General features: G+C 35.3%; 2 pseudogenes; one reads left to right on the plus strand and one right to left on the minus strand.

Moving 5' to 3' along the window:
• The first annotated feature begins 13,389 nt into the window (after positions 1-13,389).
• On the plus strand, positions 13,390-13,515 carry LOC117283465 (annotated as a pseudogene).
• A 2,237-nt stretch (positions 13,516-15,752) lies between these two features.
• On the minus strand, positions 15,753-16,315 carry LOC104850096 (annotated as a pseudogene).
• Positions 16,316-16,515: the final 200 nt, after the last annotated feature.

Consider the following 16,515-nt stretch of genomic DNA (forward strand, 5'->3'; position numbering starts at 1 on the left):
ACACATGAAACTACAGTTGTTTGAATTAAATACAGAAAAGTGCATTATCTTTAGTCAGACACAATAGTTATGGTTTTTGTCCCTGGATTCCTGTTAGTTTAGATTTCGTAGCTCTGGCCTGGTACGTATTTCGCTTCTATGTTCTAATCTTACTTTTGTATGCAGAAAAGCATGTTATATTTACTTCTTAGTTCTGTGCACATTGTTTGCCTCATCATATGAAATCATTAAAGTATCATTTCTTTATCCACTAACACTCAGAAAGAAAACAAAATAGTTCTAAAATAAAAGGAAGTGAAAACCTAGACCTGAAAAATCTGCATTTGTTTTTCCCAGTGAAGGAATAGGGCATGAATAAAGGACTTTAACTTTTGTTGAATGGTAGTATCAATCTTGCTAGTTGTGCTTTTATGTCATATGAAAATTTGAAATTGTTGAGATCAAGAGTGCATTCTCAGGAATATATAGGAAATTTTAGAAAACATAGATCAAGTGGGCCATTATTTGGTTAGTATGGTAATGCTATAAAAAATGCGGCTGTTACGATCCCAGGACTCTAGAGACTGAGGGAGGACGATTGCCATGAGTTCGAGGCCAGCCTAGATATATAGTGAGTTTAAGGCCAGCCTGAACTGCATAGCAACACCTTGTTTCAAAATAAAACACCCCCCGCAAAAAATAACAAAACAAAACCCGAATGAGACTGGAGAAAAGATACCTGAGACATTTACATTTGTTTCTAACACACAGAGATATTTCCAAACTTCACAAAGACATTAAAAGTCCCTGATTCCCAAGTTATTTTGGAAGTTTGTGTGCGTTGTCTTCTTGTTTGATTCCTGTTATTTGTTTTATTAGTACATGCTAGCAACTTTGAGGCCACTATGTTAAGTGAGTTGTCTTTGTGGATCCAGAAGTGCTGGGCTGTACTGCTTGAGGCTCTCTTGCTCTCCTTAAGTGCTGCTATTACATGGGAAGCTTTGTCTGTTTCTTCAGCCTCCAGTCCTTTTTGTGTGTGTGTCTTAGCTCCTCGAACAATGGAGAACAAGTATGAATTCATAGCTCCAGTTCCTGATAATGGGGCTTGTGACTCTGTCTCTCTGGCTGAATTAAAGGTTTACCCTCCTGAGCAGAAGTCCCAAACACAGCCTGTTATCTCCGGTGTTTTTATTTCTGGGGATAAAATAGATCCTTCCTAGACTTATGGCAATTGTTAACCAAATGAGTTCCTTGTTCCATCTCACAATTCCAACCATGTAGGAGGAGAAATATCCCTTTTCTCAGCACAAGCTTTGCCTGAAACTGACTGGTCAAGGCAGTGCAGTGTGAGGTGAGACAGTTGATATGAGCGATTGCTCCTTGTAGTGCTGTTGGGGCCACTGCAGTGTAGAGCTCCCAAGTCCAGTGATTCCAGTGACTTAATTTCTCTCGGTCTGTACAGCCGGCAGGTCAGGTGTGCTAGGGCAATAAGGGTTATACTACCTTCTTGTCTGTTGTCAAACGTGTGAACTTGGAGTACTGTAGCCCTGGAATAAAATTCTGCCAGAAATACTCCAAAGAGGAGTGAGTTGCCAAGACTCTATCTCAAGGGAACCACATTTTCCAAAGCCGGGAACCAACTTGTAAAACTGGTTATTCACAACATTCAGGATTAGTTCAGTGTCTCCTAGTGATTTACATCAGAAGAGCAGAAAATTGTAGTCTCCTCTGCTCAGAATTTGTCATTTTGTCACCCATATTATTTAGAGAACTAAAGAGAGCCAAATTAAAAAACCTATAATGATAATGACACAGTGAATTAATGTCTGTCTTACAACTAGTGAGTCACTTATTGCTCCCTAAGAATTAGGCTCATAATGAAAGAAAAAAACGGTTCTTGTTTTGTAACAATTTTTTAGATTTCACGTTTCTTTGCTCTAAGGAATGAAAAATGTAATAATGATGTGGCCATCATTTGAAATTAATTTCAAAACCCTACTCAGTTTACCACTTAAGATCACCTACATTTTCCTGACATTCTTTTTTAAAAATTAATTTTATTGGTACATTTAATATAATGACATTCATTGTTGGAAATTTGTACCTTTACTAATTACCATTGCAACTTAATTGACTTACACCTGAGGAAGGATATATATATATATATAAGTATGCAAATGTATGTCTGTGTGTATATCTGTACATACACACTACATATTATATATATGCAGAAATATTCACACACAGTGCAGTGCTATGTTTCACACACAAACAAGTGAGTATGTATGTATTTTATACTCCCAGAGAATACTACAGAAATATACATTTCTCTATATGTACATAAATTTATTTAATATAAATACATGTATCTTCCCAAATATGCTCTTGTCAGCAATTACTTAATAGACAACAATAAGATAATTGTTTTTTAAAAATCCAAAGTTGGTTTGTTAGAACATATCAAAGGCATTTCACAAAATAAAACATAATGAAAAGCAGTAGGAAGATGAGATAAAATTAGTGTTAGAAAATGTTTTATTTGGGCCATCTTGCAACTCTGCGTAAACCTTATAGAAATCCTTACTGAAATAAAGCAGAAGCCATTCTCCTAGATTTCTTTCCCTCTTTCTTTTTTTTCTTCACATTTTATAAAACTGCAGTTTTATTGCTAGATAATATGGTAAAAAGATTCATTGTAAGGGTTACCTAACAACGTTGGTGGTGTTGATGAATAGTTGCAATTAATACATTCCCTTAATTAGTCTGATACCCAGAAGATGCACCTGGCAGGTCATTTTAATACTACAATTGATTTATAGCTGCTAGAAATGATTTTACCAGCTATCTTCAGAGAGTACAATTAGAGTGGATTTCATTTTTTTATGCATTTTCACTGAGGAATAAACATAAAAGGTCTATGTAATTCAGAACAAAGCAGCTATAATGTACTAATGGTTTATGGATTTTATTAATATTCAGCTAACATTAGAAGCAATTTTAGAAGAGAGTAACCTATTTTCTTTATGAAGTATTCAGATTTTTAGTATGTGAGTGCTTTGTTTAAAAAATAAACCTTGATATCATCTGATGAGTTGCTTCTATTTCTTATTGAAAAATGTTATATCTTCCCTTAGATGAAAAAGTAAAATAATTTTGTTTTTTGTTGATTGCATACAGATACATTTAAGTACTATATACTTACTTTTTAAATGTATATAAACTTAAAAATAAGTCATTAGGCATTCATGTGACTTAAATTGTGCTTCCATTAATATAATTGTTGAGCTAATGGATGAACTCTGTCTGTAATGGGGGGAGTAGTTGCACTTTGTGGTTGAATAGGTAGCAGAATATTTTAAGTACCTGATTACATATCTTGCTTTTAATTCCCTGTTTATCCAGGATATTAATTTTACTAATCGGGAATCTTTGTCCTTTCCTACCATCCATAACATGAGACCAATTTGCTTGTTTAGTTTAAGATAGTAAGACAATGAAAAATCAGTTCCACAGATAAAGCCAATAGTCCTTTGAAAAATATTAATATTTAAGTACGCCATTCCTATGATTAAATATGAACTCTACCTGAAAAATGTCCTTATTAAAGAGTCAGTGAACCCCTGGTAGCTCAAGTAAATTGTATATACTAAAAATCCAAAACTCATTTAAAATTGATCTTAGAGCTATTTGTTGAGGTGCTACTATATGTAAGGCATGTACTACAATGTAAGCTTTAAATATGTGAATTCAAGAGGGAAAAATAAAAGGTTTCTGTCAACACAAAATTGTGTGCTCTGTTGGGGAAGGAAGGATAAGAAAATTCACTAACTGATTCACAGGTACATATCATAAGCTGTTGAATTCTGTGAAGGAAGGCCGAGTGGCCTTTAAAGGGTATGACATGGCGACCCAGATGCTGAAGCATTTGTGTTACAGATGGGGACCTGGGAATGCAGAGCGTGGTTTAAATCACACAGAACTGCATCTCCTCACCCAGCACCCATAAAGTCCCCTATTAACATCTCTCCTCTGTCAGCAGTGAAGATTTCTGAACCCTCATAGAAGACAAGCTTTTTTTTTTTCTTTTCAGTAGTAGGTAACAGATTTGCAAAACCATTGAACCCCTTGTCCAAACTTCCTTCCTCTCACACTATGCATTACAAAGTCAGCCAACTAGGCTAACTGTAGAGGCCAGGATTAGATACTCTTATCTATCTTGAAAGTTGATGGCTAAATAGAGTATAATAGATCAAACCTTACCCCATATATTGTTAAAATAAAAATTGCTCAACCAATGCCATTATGCAAAACTGAGGTTTATTCAAAATTAGAGTTTTGTCTAGAATCACTAAAGCAAAATGATCTGTGCAGTGTAGTTATATGAAGGTCCTAAGATTCTCCAGAATGTCCCAATGCCAAAAAAGAAACTAAACTACATTGAACTTCCACTACAATCAAAGTAAGTTTCCACACGTCAGAAGCAAGGACATTTTCTTTTGCTAACACTCTTCGATGGCTGACAGTGGGTTAAAGTCCGATGCCTGTTGGCGACCAGTGCCTCCTAACCCCTTTATCATCACTGTTGTGGTTATTTTGAAGGAGTCAGTAACCAGTTCCTAAATTATAGGATTGGGACTTCAAGAGGTCATTTTACCCATCCCTCTGCTTCTGGGCAGGACAGTACTTAATTATCTTGGCTCACTGAGCTCTCTCTGAAACCAATTGATGCATACATGCAATTGTTTGCCTCAGGAGAATGTGATGCTATGTTGATAGGTTGTTTTTGTTTATTTCTGTTTTTGGTGCATGAGTGAATTAAAAGTGAAATTCTCTCCCACTTGATTTTGTTTGCAATGTGATCTAAATTATATTCTGCTCTGGTTCTCATGCTGCAGGAGGTTTTTAATGCCGACCAGGATCACTGACAGCCATCTGTGCCTGGCCCCAGGCATGGATTCTCCTAGGATATGTCTACACTCACCTGTTGGAAACACAGATTTTGGCTGCTAATATCATTTGAAAACTTTGCATTGAAAGAAACAGGAATAAAAAGTTTTGCATCCTGTGGTGGGAGTCATTATTTTTAATTTATTGGGAAGATCCTCATCTCCATCTTCTGTACTGCTGAATTTGAAAGCACTCATGTTATATCAAATTATTTTTTTTAACTACTGGTTTAAATAATGATGTGTTAGTTTCCTTAATACTTCTTTTCCCCAGTAACCTGCTTTTGAAAATACATGAAATAATGTAAATAAAACAGTCATTTCATGTAATTTTTAAAAACATGCAACAGACCACTTTCAATAACCTGCCAGGTAGACAGATACTTTCTTTTTTTTTTTAATTGAGTTTATTGGTACATTTTAGGTATACAGTGCAGTTACATTCATTATTGGGATCTTGTACCTTTACATGACAGGTCTTGGTTCTCATTTTTTCCCCTTGTCCCTGCCCTCCCTTCACCCCCTTCTCCCCTCCCCCTTTACAAGCACTTCATTTCCATTTTTTCATTTTCTCATAGTTTTTTCTTTTCCCTTATTACCTTTCCCCCACCCTTCCCACTTTCCCTACACCTTTAGCCCTTTTCTTCCTATTTCACATGGTCAATTATCTCATTAGGATCTTATGTACTGTTATAGTTTTTCACACCAGAGAAACTATTCGGTATTTACGGATGTGTGACTTATTTATTTCACTTAGGAGTGTATTTCTTTTTCAAAGACTCTTTGACCCAGAAACCTAGGGCCTGCACCCAGTGGAAGAGTAAGAGGTGTCTCACCCCTGTACGGCTGGCTGAACAGACACCGGGATCTATGTACAAGCAGCACCCATTGCCCATCCTGGGAATCTCAGGTCTTCTCCTGACTTATTGAATCAGTGTCTACATTTGAACAACAACTGCAGGTGACTTATGTGCTCATTAAAGTTTGAAAAATATTACTGAATATCTTGAGATTATCTCCTACTATGTTACTTTAAGAAATAAACCCACAGAAAGAGAAGATGATAGCTATGGAGAACGAAAATTTTAACCAGACTTGTTCTGCTTCACCTCATTCTAACGAATTTTAAGTTAGAAAATTTAATTTTAAAAAGTGTCCCCTTTTCTCTATATCAATTGTGGGTTGAGTGTAACAATAAAAGTTTTCTATTTCTCTTTCAAAGTATTCAGGGTGCTTGAGTAATTAATTTCTGCATGTTCATATTTGTACTAAATGAGCTGAGTTATGGCCTTTTGTGTTCATTTGATGGAGACTGCAGCGGCAGTTATCTTTCACTGATTATGCCAGAACTTCTCAACCATCTAAAATCTCTGGATGCCCCTGTTAGTTATATTTAAGAATGACAACATACAAAAACTATCTCAATTATTTAAAAAAAATACACATACAGGAAACATTGAGTTAAGAACCTACACCAACTGCTAATGATGATTTTCGACCAGGATTCCAGGTGAGTCCTTTTCTTCATTTGAATTTTCTATGTGACCATTTTCTATAGTAAGGACACATTAGTCTTATAGTCAAGAAATATTATTTAAAACTTAAACTTTTTTTTTCTTTTTGTACTGGGGATGGAACTCTGGTCCTTGCACTTGCAAGGTAGGCAGTGGAACCACTGAGCTAAATCCCCAGCCTAGTTTTTTTTTTTTTTTTTTTTTTTTTTTGAGACAGAGTCTTGCTATGTAGTTTAGGGATTGGCCTTGAACTTGAAGCAATCCTCCTGCCTCAGCCTGTGAGGTTCTGGGATTACAGACATGAGTCTCACTGTGCTCATGTTAAACAATTTTGTTGATGCGATTAAATGAAACTGCAAACTCTGGAAGTATGTTAAAAGTTCTTTATACTTTTCTGTATTTTTGGTGCTCTGCACTGAATATGTACTTCTTTAAGAGTTTCCACAGAGTCTCAATAAATCCCAATAGATATTTCTGAAAGAATGAAAGGGTGAAGAAATTGAAGCAAATTCCTAGAGGAGGAATCATATTGTGTATTTTTACTTTACTCTCTTGCAACCAGAGCTAATACTGAGGTATTTGCAATAGGCTTTTTGAGGAGCTTTCATTTACCAAAACTTTATTAAAGTGACTAGTTTGTACATACATAATCAAGTCAATAAAGTCAGATTAGTGTTAAAAAAGTAAAAAGTTTTCAATGCCCCTTTACTATGTCCTTTCTCTAGAACATCATGACATTTTATAAATGAATGGCTTAATTAAACTTTGCCCAATTTTAAAAAACATATGTAGTATGTAGTTCCTTGTTTTAGTTCCTAAGAGTGTAGTTTACCTTTAAATTAATTAACATTTCCAAATTCCTTCAGTGTGTGATAAAATTGATTCTATTCATAGGATAGTTGAACTTTGGCTAGAAGGTATAGACCGCATAATTCAGAGATTTTAAATATTAAGCTTTGGAATCTTTTGAAAATGCACTCTTACTGATAGAACAAAAAGTAAGCACAAATAACAAGGTCTAGTTGTTTGGGTGGGAAGAGTTCAAATTTTTGTCTGATTTAATGAGGCTCTTCAGGGGCCTGGATTTGGCAAGCACAGTCTGAAAACTGTGTAATCACAAAGCATTTGGATCATTGGGTCAAGGTGCATATGCTTTTCCCAGGGTGTATAAGGTCTACTAAAATATCATGATTATTTAGCATATTCATGTTCATAATGTGATGTTTTCCAGCAGTGAAATACAGTTACTCATATTACTAATGAAGACAAATTTAGAGACCCTGAATTTGTAAATGGGTTGCCCATGTGTATGTATATCACCAATGAAGGCCAAAACCAACCTTTCACCCTGAGTTAAGAGGGTGCAAATATCAAGTGCTTCCAACACAAGATGATGTTACCCACATTTAACATAAATAGCAGGCAAGTTGGAAGTTGTTAACTAGAGAGGCAATATAGTGTGGTGATCAAGAAGAGCTCAAGCTCTTGAGTAAGACTCACTGGGTTCAAATCCTGCCTCTGTCACTAGCTAGATCTGTAACTTTGGGTAAGAACTGAATTTTTCCGCTGTTTTCTTACCTGTAAAATATGATTATTATAATACGTACCTTATAGACGAGTTTGAAGTTTAAACAAGTAGCTAGGAGAAAAGCACTAGAAAAGTGCTCAGTAAATGTTAATTGTTTAGAGGATTTAGGGCAAACCAAAAATGAGTCTAGGCATTTTGAATGCATTATTTACATTAAATCTCTATCACAAAAATGATTTTTAAATTTCCAGTTTTGTTGAAGAAACCAAATCTTGGCTATAAGGATAAGTCATGAATCTAAAATGTTAGCCCAATCCCTTTACATGCAAAGCCAATTTTCTTAATTATTTTTATTTCTTAAATCATAGCAACTGCTTTTTAAGAATGGCAAAATTTTAGTGAAATATTTTCTTAAATTAGAAGTAATAACTCATGGATTCATTTAATCTTATCTCTCTGATGATTGTAAAGTAAATGCTTTTGTTTGTTTTTATAGTGGCCCTGTATGATAGTAACAGATTCATAATTCCCTGTAATACTAAAAAGTTAGGAAGAACAATTTCATGCTGAGATCAGTAGTAATACCCCTCTTAAATAAAAATAAAATATGTGAGAATGCAGACATTGATGAAAAATGTATTGCATCTTTTGGGGAATCAGTTCTCCTACTTTGTATTTAACAGTCCTAGAATTTCATAATCTCAACTACTTTCCTGGTGCATTACATAAATTAGCTATCAGTATTTAGAGCAGCTATCACTCAGCTTTTATTTTCCAAGATATCCTTGAAATTGATCACTATTTCCTTCTGATGGTATTCCTTCAGAATACTCCCCACAGAGCTTACTTTTGCTGATTTCCCATCACTTTTTTATTTAAACAGGAAAATATGGTTCAGGTGACAATATTTGTTTCTTATGACCAGCAATTAAAAATAAAATAAAATTGTTAATGCTTCGTGGGGTTGCCACTGACAATGTGTGCTTTGCTAAATTAGCAATTTTTCAATTTTCTGATCATTCAGAAGACTCATGAATCCCCCAGGAGAGACTGTGATAATATATTATGAAATAAATTAACGAACTGAGTCTAGATTCAGTTGACTAATCATAGACCTATCAAAAACTGGATATTAGTCCCATTTTTTACTGCAACTTGTTACTACTCACCAAAGTAGACCAAATTTTAATGGAGAAAACAAACGGTCTACTCTTTTACCAAAGAAGTTGTCCTTTTCGTTTGGGATTGAAGCATGTTTCCTTTATTGCAAAGGGCAGTTCATATCGAGGCTGTCATTTATATTGATGTTCTTTTTTCAAAATGACACCTCCATGTAATTTTTTTCTGCAGAAAAATTGGACTTCAGTGTTCAGGGTCATTGGTAAGAGATCTTTCACTGATTCAAAATTCATTTAAAAATTTTTAGGAGGAGGGGGCATGCAATTCCCGCTTCCCCAAGAGAAGTAGCATGTGCCTTAACTTGGAAAACCCAGTGCATTTTAAATGGGCTTACCAAGTAGAAGACTAGTTTTTTCCTTTGGTAATTTAATAGCAACACATGGTGATTCCTTCCTGTAGAATTCTGTGAAAACTGACAATTATCATAGGACTGAGTGCAGTTTGTTTGCTCCCCACAAAAGCAGGGATGATTTTTATTGACCAATCTTTGATCCGAGAGATTAAAGAAACTACTGCAGGAGCAGCGAGAAGGATAACACCACGGGGTCAATAGGCTTTACTGCTATTGGAAATGAAAGTGAATCATTCCATTGGGAGATAGGGTAATTTAGCATTCTTACTGGGAACTCAAGACTCTTTCTTTTTTCTCCTTTTTTTTTTTTGAAAAAAATATTCAATTTATGAATAGGTTTCTCTATGACTTAATACTGTGGCCATACACGAGGTCATTTGGAGGGCACTAGATTCACCAACATAATTCTGTACAATGCTTTTTAGCCCCAATGGCCTGGCTGTCACATTCTCACACTCCTGATTGAAATGTCCCTGGTAGACTTTTGGAATGCAGTCTGAAGGCTTAGTGACTCAATATTTTCACAGTGCATACATTTCCAATCTCATAGAGAGTTGCCACTAACTATTGCAGAGGTTATGTCTCTTTTGGTTTTCCTCTGAAACCGTGAATGGAGCAAAATTCAAGTTTAGCTGAGTTTAGAGAAAACAAAATATAATAAATCTACACTGCTATTATTTGCCATTTTACCACACTGCTGTTCAGTTGAAAACTATCTAGCTTACTGTCTTTGAACTGATACTCTATCAATGAAATTAACTTTTTGTTTCTATTTTCATAAATTAAAGATTTTCTTTATTTTTATTATGTGCCAGGGCAAAAGAGTTAGAAATGTAACATCTGATATTATTGTGGCTGGGGATGATGGTGAAATTCCATTATTTACATAATATTTATCAAGACTCACAAGGCCTGGCAAAATGTTCATGCTATGCTTCTTCATTTCCTTGAAAGATTGCCAAAGAAATTTCATTTAAATATCAGTTTGCTAAAGACATATGTAAAGCTTTTGTGATTTATTTCAAACTTTTGGTCAACTTTTTAATATACTCTTCTCTTCATGATAAGAGAATTTGGATATGGCAGGACTCTTGTTATGATGTCAGTAATTAATGTACCATCTAAATCCATCCAGTTCTTGTCCCATATTTTCTAAAGCTGATTAGCATTGAGAATACATTAACAAACTTAAAAGTTTAGATTAAAATTAGTTTCCTTTTATCTCAAGGCAGCCATCCATGGTGCTTTCCTTAGCAGGAGTATACAACTAGATTCTACACATCATGTCTGCCCCTATAAGACTGTTTCATTATAGTTTAGGACTGTGATTAATATGGGTACAATTCTCTTCTTTTGGGGAGAACCACATTTTTTAATATTTGCCGGGACATACTGGCATAATTTTACACAACAGACTATGCTTCCACTTTTTTTTTAGCATATGCTGTTTTACATTTGTTCATTTGTATGTTAAAGATACTATTTAATAAATGGCTTCTTGAACAATAAATGGTGTCCAACTGGTTTGATATAGCAGGTACATCTTTTGAAGTTTTCACACCGGATTATTAATAAGAATATGTGTAATGACAGTTTTTATTTATTTATTTTTTGGTACGGGGGATCGAACTTGGAACCTTGAGCTTGTGAGGCAGGCAGCAGAACCACTGAGCTAAATCCCCGGCTCCTGTGTAATGACAACGATTCGTTAAATGTTCTAATATATTAATTTTTGACCCATGTCTCTGGATAAAAATTCATATAAAATAGTAAATAATTCAGAAGCCTGAAATACTTTTCTAAATATTGACTTATCATTGACCTGAAGCAAATAAATAAATTTATACCAGGTATATGATTATTTTGTTTGGAAGAGAGATTTGATCAACATTTTACTGAAAGTTGAAGAAGATTTCTCATTCTTGAGATTGTTCTGCCTCAGAAGCATAGAAGAATGTTTCTATCAGGCTAATGTAGCCAGTACCTCTATCTATCTAGGTGATCTGGGTGTGAATCAATTGTTTATAAAGGCTTATCTAAATGTCAATGTATAGTATGGTATTAATCTTAGTGCCTTAGATCCTGTTAAGTTTTTATATGGTAAAGTACAGTGCTTAAAAATAATTCAAATTGCGATAAGAACAGATAATTCTTATTAAGTCTTGATGGTATATCAGAAATTGTGCTTAACATGTATTAGGTTATTTGATCTTTAAAATAAAATATTCAGTCACCTATTGACAAAAATACATATGAAGATAGAAAATAAATGTGTTTATACTAGATTTGTAAATTGTATATCTATTAAATTTAAATAAATGTGGAAATAACTGCTGTAAAGAATGAACATTAGGTTCCATTTGGAAGGTCAGTGGATTCAAGCTAGCTGACTATGAATTTAATTAAGAAAACATATAGACTGTAGGAAACATAGCATCAAAGACTGCTTCTAAAAATGCATTCATATCTTGCATCTATATTTTTATTATATTGTACATTTATTTGATGTTCATATACTATATACTTTACATTTCTCTTGAGGATGCTTTTTATGTACAAAATTACAAAAGTGGGTATATTTTAAATGAACTTCAGGCCAGAGTAACATACTGAAAAATGGGCTGATAAAAATTTGCTTGTCTTGTGTATGTTTATTAAGACTCCAATGTAACACCTGATTGCTTAATCAGATTTAGCTGAGAACATAAAAGCTTAAGAGATTATCTAGGGACTGCTGAACACTCATTTTGCATGGCTTCCCCACACAGGACCATTGTTCTCTGCAAAATGTAGTGGTTAAGACTTTGAGCTTTACAAAGACAAACAAGTTTAAACCCTTCCTTTGCCAACGAGTAGCTGCTAAGCCATCAACAGCTGAGTAATCTTGAGCAAGCAACCGAATGCTCTTCCTCAATTATCTCAGCATAAAACAGCACTCATACTAGTTGCCTTATTAGGAACTATTAAAATTAAATTAATTAGAGATTAATAATAAATTAAGATTAATTGTTAAGATGAAATGAAATAAGGTGTAAATATGCTTAGAATATAGTTTTTTCACTTAATATCTATCAATCGTTACAATTGTTATTATAAAGGATAGAAATAGGACAAGGTCTTGTCCTAGTAATTGAGATCATGGGGTCAGTGGTTATGGTTTGTGTTTGCGAAAACGCACAGAAGTTGTTCAGTGAAAGAATCAGTAATTCTTTAGCCAATGAAAGTGCTGGGGAGAAGTCCTGATTCTTTATCCATGATGTAGTGCCAACTAGTATCTTGGCAGTTAATGAGAATGCCACTGTCTACTTCACAGGACCTCAGCTCCATCTCAGTTGCTCGGTTCCTCTTGCATCGCCAGAGTCAGTTAAATACTCTAGTGCTTTGTGGAGGTTTTAGAATGTTTGGAAGATTTGCTTATTCCCTACGTATTCTTACTCTTTTCAAAATAAACACTCCACATCATTAAATAAAAAATGGTGATTATATTACTTGATCCACTTCCCTTAGGGGTCCTTCTAAGGATCAAAAACTTCAGCCTTGATCTCAGCATGTGTCTCTGCTCCTTTTTAATGTTATATTTTACATCCATAATTATGTTTTGAGCTAGATGTTTTTCAATTGATATTTTACAAAGCAAAAGTGAAAATTAGCTTTTTTAGAGGTACAATTGCAGCACTTTCAAGAAAAGCAAGAATTGTTTGATACGAACATGAGAACTTTCCTTCTCCAGAAGATTCAGATCAATTCCCGAATTCTACCACATTAGGAAAGTATTTATTGTTACTTCGCTGAAAAAAAAACAATGCTGAGAATAAAAAAGTTTCATAATTAATTGTTACCTTTAAAAATCTTTTCTCCTGTTTTTTCCTTTCCTTGAAACTACTTGATCTTAGCTTTGCACAGTGGCAGTATCGTAGCCAATGAGGTTTATCCGAGGCGCGATTATTGCTAATTGAAACTACTTGATCTTACAATTACTGTTGGAATACAGACCATGTATGGATAAATCTTAAGTTTTTTGCACTAAACATATAAAAATATAGCACAGATATCTCCAAATTATCTAATCCTGTATATAGTTCAGTACAAGCAGGACTCACACAAGTGATATTTTCAATTTCTAAATTTGTTGAGAAGGAGTAAGATTTTGGGATTATTTCTGATTTTATAAAATCAGACTCGAGAACACGAAAGCCTTTATAGAATTAGAACTTCTATTGTTGGATAGTACTTAAAATATCTCAGGATTACATTATAGTTATTTAATCTGCTTCCAAATGATGAATGACTATGTTAAATCTCTTTGTGGTTACACCTCCTTTCATGTGTACGGTGTTTTCTAACTAGTAATAGAGTTGCATGTAGTATACACTTTAATTAATATCTGAGAAATGGGAGTATTATTTAAAAATTTCTGATAGGTATATGTGTTAAGAAAAATTGTTATAAGGCCAGGAAAAATCAAGACTTTGTACACTGAATGCAATGTAATTCTCACAGTAAATACTCGTAGTTGACATAGACTTCATAGGTGAGGGGCACAACTGCTGTAGACTTACCTCTCTTGTAGCACCAGTCACACAGTCTGGAGTTTGAGACCACCTGTGATTCTGATTAACTGGTTGTCCATCCACGGGTTTCCACTACTTTCTCCAGTTCTCAATGATTCAATACAGCGATTCATAGTGTTAAAGTTATGATTACACTTTTATTTATTTTTTATGTGATTACACTTTTATTATAAAGGACGTAGCAAGCAGGAGCAACCCAATGAAAGTGTGGAGAGCAATGCCTAACAGAGTCCCAGATATAAAATTTCTGTATTCTTAGGATGTGTTAGAATCCTGATAACTCAATTTTTATCAGCAACCTGGTTGCTCACCTGAATTTCAGTGTCTAGAGTTGTGATTTTTTTGTTTTTAAAGTGCTGGGTAGCAAAACCAGGCCATTAGCAACTCCACAAGCTCTCTGCCCAGAGTTTTTATTGGAATTTTATCATGTAGGGAGGATTGATGACATCATCGGCCATGTGTTTGAACTCAGTCTGTAACCCTTCTTTTCCGCTCTGGTAATATAAGTTTGAACTGCTTTTATATGACGCAGTCTTAACCTACTAATGGCTGCTTTTTCCGGTATGGGCAGCATTCATCCTGACACTTTCTAGGGCTCCACTATGCATTACATCGTTTGCATAAACTTACATGAGCTCTCCCAGGCCCTCCATGAATAACATAGATGATACTATCACTTGGGAAATTTGAATGATTTTGAGTTTGTGTCCCAGGACCAGAGGAACAATAGCTAGACAAGTTCTTTATTATACAACAGTGAAATTATAGAGGCCATGTAAATACTATACAATATATTAACAAAATACAGTATGAATAATCTTATAGGTGCGAATCAGATGAAACTGGCTCAGTTGCAGCTTATGCTGTCCCTGCATGGGGACCGTCCTTTCACACTCCTCCATCTAGCTGCACCCCTCACTGCCTTAAAAACTCAAGGGACCTTTAAATCACCCTGTCCTCACGGGTTTTTTTTTTGTTTAATCTTAAATTTATAATAGTACATATTAATAAATATGTATCATCATTATATGTTATTACTATTCAGTTGCTTGTTTTCTGTGCCTGTTTAGATACTGATAACTCAGAAAAGACAGGGCAAGAAATTGAAATGAAGAGAAATAAAGCAGAAAAAAAAAAAGCCTTGAATGCACACACATAAAAAAGAGAGAAATAAAGCAGAATAAAAATGAGGGAAAATTCTGGACAGAAGAATCTTTTTTTTCTTTCAATTAACTTCTTTATGCTGGAAAAGCAAATCAAATTCATATTCATATAAACAAGCACATTACAAAGTACAGGGAAAAGGGGAAGGGAGGTGGAAACAAAATCCTCTACTAATCCTGCTAATACTGTTTCACCCAGCAAGACCATAATGCTTTGTCCCACATTCAATCACTTATATAATAAACCATAAATAAAATCTTCTCCGGAAGACATACTGCTCCTCCTTGAGAAAACAAGCTGGAGGGTGGTGTAGGAGGCTTTATTCTTTTGGCACATCCTCTCAGTCATTATAGATACAGCTGCATTTTTAAAATAAAAAATGTGTGCTTCTCTGGAAAGCATAAAAAAAAAAAAGAAAGAAAAAGAAAAGAAAAGAAAAACTCCCAAGGATGAGATGGCTGAGATCCCAGCTCATGTATCTTCAAGTACATCGGACAGGTCCATACCTTGGCCTGTGTGTCATTTCTTGGTTGTTTTCCTAATCACTGCCATTCTCTGTTTAGGAGAGTCTGTGGGGCAAGCCTTTTTTTCTGTACTGGGGATTGAACTCGGGACCTTGGACTTGGGAGGTAGGCGGGCGGGGGGTACCATTGAGCCAAGTCCCCAGCCCGGGGGCAGGCATTTTTAAAGGGCTGGATTTCTTCAGAGCCAAAACCTGGGATCCACATATTCCACTGGCGCTCTAGGCGAAGCTGGACTCGAAACACCGAGCAAGCCGCCAGGCTGCTGTCGCCATGCTCTCGTTAGAGTTGTCAGCAATCTGTAGCATCATCTCCTCCACATCCTCATCTATTAGGATTCACTTCTCTTACTAGGATCTGTAACTTCTTCCTGGTCAATGCCTGATTGTTTGCAGGGCTAAGACAACCTCCTGGCCCAGGAGTGCCCGTTATATTGTTATATTGACCACTGTAGTGCTTGCTACTGGCCCTGGAGCCCTATGGAGCGGTGCTGGCTGATTCCAGATTTATGGATAAAAAATTGGAGAGGTTGACTAGTGCTGAGAGGCCAAACTGGTCCATAATCCGCCAAGCTTTGGACTTCAGCTCATAGAGTTAATCAAGATCCTAGGGTTTTGGTTTGTTTCTGTTTTTGGAGCTGTGAGGACAAAGGCCAATCAAAGGCAGCAGCGTGAATCTCCCCATGATGTGCACAGATTGCCCCAGTGAAGGTTTCCTCTCAGCAGCCAGTCCTGACAGAAGATCTGGATTCCCAGGAAGCA

Source organism: Fukomys damarensis, unplaced genomic scaffold, assembly GCF_012274545.1.
Source record: "Fukomys damarensis isolate Sample0158 unplaced genomic scaffold, DMR_v1.0_HiC HiC_scaffold_26, whole genome shotgun sequence".
Lineage (NCBI taxonomy): Eukaryota > Metazoa > Chordata > Mammalia > Rodentia > Bathyergidae > Fukomys > Fukomys damarensis.